This window comes from Mastomys coucha, unplaced genomic scaffold (genome assembly GCF_008632895.1).
Source record: "Mastomys coucha isolate ucsf_1 unplaced genomic scaffold, UCSF_Mcou_1 pScaffold22, whole genome shotgun sequence".
Lineage (NCBI taxonomy): Eukaryota > Metazoa > Chordata > Mammalia > Rodentia > Muridae > Mastomys > Mastomys coucha.
In genome coordinates, this window is record NW_022196905.1 from 183,675,926 (window position 1) to 183,679,307 (window position 3,382).

A 3,382-nucleotide genomic window follows, 5' to 3' on the forward strand; every position below is an offset into this window, starting at 1 on the left:
ACATACATAGATTAGTTGAGAATTCCATATGCATATACATGTATTTTAATCATATTTATCCTTAACCCTTCCCAGATTCTCTCTTCCCCCCTTCATTTCCTCTTTTTCTCTTTCAAAAATATTTCACTGAATCCAAGTTGTGTTACCATATATTATCATGAGTGCTAGGCCATCCACTGAGGCCGAGTTAACCCACCAAGGGCTACACTTAAGACAACTAACTCTCTCCCAGAAACCATCAGCTGTCTGTAGCTTATCAGTTAGGGCTTAGGGCCCATGATCCCTTTCCCCTCCATATGAAAATATTTGTTATGCTGCGAGTCATGAATAGAGCAGTCATGCTATGTCCAGAAGACATTGTGTCATTCTGGTCTATCCTAACCTCTGGCCCTTGCCATCTTCTACCCTTGTTCCTGAGGTATTTGTTGCAGACATTCTATTTGTGACTGGGCACTCCACAGATACTTTGACTGGCTGCTTACATGTTAATCACACTTTATTCAAGACAGAAATTGACAAATTTAACATTTTCATTTATCATTGTGTTTCTTGCTTCAACAAAATAAGTTTGTTGAAGATGACCATTCAGAGTTAGGGGTATAACTCAAGGGGAGAGTGCTTGTTTGGCATGCCTCGGGTCCCATGTTTGGTCCCCAACATCAAAAAAATATTAAAAAGTTCATTTTATATAAAATGGACATTTCTGTTTACTTATTCACAATTTCTCCACAGACCAAAAAAAAAATAGTAAAGTCAATTTCTAAGATTTATTTGATTTAAATGAATGAATGAATGAATGAATGAATGAATGAATCAAGAGATGTAGACGAGAAAATACATCAAAATGTAAAAGTGAGGGTAATACAAGATTGCTAAGAACACATGTTAGCCAGGTCTTCCAAATTGCAATATAGAGTTGAGATAGTTGATGGTGCTGAATGTCACATTTTTCTCACTTGACTAAATAAAAATGTACAATATCAAGTTGTTATAAAGATGAAATACATATATGCACACAAATGCACATATAGATTTATAATGTATTGATATATATCAATTTTGTGTTATGTTACACATAACCACATTGCTTATAGATTATATATACATGCTTATCAAGAGATATTATTGTAGGTTGATTCATTAAATTATAGTGATGACTTTAACCATTCTATAATGAGGAGAATTGAAGAATTACTTAATGGTATTCTGAAAATCAAGAAACAAGATGCTAGACCAAAAAAAGAGGAAATGTGGCAAAATAAAACAAATATGACTAAAAGAGTAAATGGATAAACTTACATTTTTTTAAGAAGCACACAAAACATTGGTTCACATCATTTCTGAAAAAACTATAACTAAAGATTTCATCTAAAGTAAAATGACTAAGAGTTGCATATAAACAAATAGACAATAGCATATCACAGACAATTAAGCCCAAAAATAAGTAGGAGTTGAGACATTAGTATCAGGCTACATTAGATTAAAGGCAGAGTAAAAGAGGAAGATAGACAATTTGTAATTCTAAAGAGATTAATTCACAGTAGAGAATAGAAGTCTAATGAATCTTTATATTTTATTCCCATGTATTCAGCAAAAACTGAATTATAGAAATATAATCATAATAAAAGATAATAGATCAAAGATACCAGAAATAATAGATACAACTGACTGAATATCATTATGAAAACAGTTTTGTTTATGTGTGTCAAATTCTAGAAGGTGAAAGAAAATATTTATTTTAAAGCATAGTTATTACTACAAAATCGACATGTCTTCAGTAATTCCCAAAATGAAAGAATACTGCATAACTTATTCATTTTGCAAAGACAAATAGAATTATTATTCCCATAACCTAAAACACAAATATCTTTAAATTTTACTCTTAAAAATTGTTGTGAATCTTAGAAGAAATCAAAACAATATTTGAAAAATAACTGTATTTGTATTTCTCAGTCATTCCTTTAACTAATAAAATGAGTTAACTATCTAAGCTTAATTAGTTAATAACTACTCTTTTGTAAATACTTTTTATGTAATGGGTTTTTTTTATTATTTGATATGAATTCTGTATTTACATCATTTTCACTCCTTCCTTTTTCCCCTCCAAAAATTTTCCATGTTCCTTCACACTCCTACTCAAATCATGCTCCTTCATCTGTGTTTCTTTACACACACACACATACCCTACTTAGTTCATTTACTGTACACTTTAGGACTGACCACTTAGGACTGAATAACCCATCAGAAGGCTCATTCCTCAGAAACATGACTCCCCATCTCTCAGTAGCCTTTGGAGTAGGACTTTGTGAAACTCCCCCCAACTATGGTGACATGTGAGATAGTACAATAGTGATGCTGGACTTGTTTAGGCAACCATATTCATTGACTTTTAATGTGTACAGCTTCCCTGCAAAGTCTAGAAGAAAAGACACTCTCACAACAAGCATCCTGCACTTCAGGCTTGTTCAGACTTCTTGTGTCCTTTTCCAGAATTTTTCCTGAGAGTTAAGTATAGGGGTTGCCTTGAAAATGAGTGAATTAGGGTCAGGTACTCACAGTCATTTATTCTCTACATTTTGACAAGTTACATTGACCTGTAAGAGACTCCATCAGCTTCAATAAGATGTTTCTTTGATAAGAGGAGAGAGCTATACCTGTCTACAGGTAAGGATATGTACTTACACTTGAACTGTAATATTTCCCTTTTATGAAGAGTGTCTTGGTTTTTAAAAAACTTTTAATTATACAGAGAGGTTGTTCTAACTTGGAATTTCTTCTCAATATCATACATGAAAAAAAAGAGCACATTGCATGAAACTTATTTTCCTTAATGTAACTGAGCTCCCATGAAGAAAAGGAAAAGGAAGATGAAAAGGAAGAGGAGTACAAAGAGGAGGAGAATGGAGACAGGGATGAGGAGAAAGAATAGAGAAGAGGGAAAAGATAAGAGAAATGAAAAAAAAAGAAGGATGTGAAAGCATATCTTTAGCTCTTTGGCTCAAAGTAAAGTTTAACAAAGCAGAGTTATTCATGAGATGATATGAAGTGTCCAATCCCTTAGGACTGCACTGCAAGAATTAGCTCATTATCTTATCAAGTTGTATGATCTAAAATGAACGTGTGCCAAGCATTTGTTTTGATTTCTTTGTTTTATGTGTTATCCAGCTAAGAACCAAGTAAACTGGGTAAGTTCTGTTCTGTACTATTTTGTTTTGTTTTTTTGTGTTTGAGATAAGATTTGCTATACAGCTCAGGCTGGCCTTGAACTCATGGCAATCCTCCTGCCTCAGCCTTCCAAATACTGAGATTACAAAATTTTATTTTTTTTTTTTATTTTAGATATTTTCTTTATTTACATGCGAATTTCTCCTTTCCCAGTTTC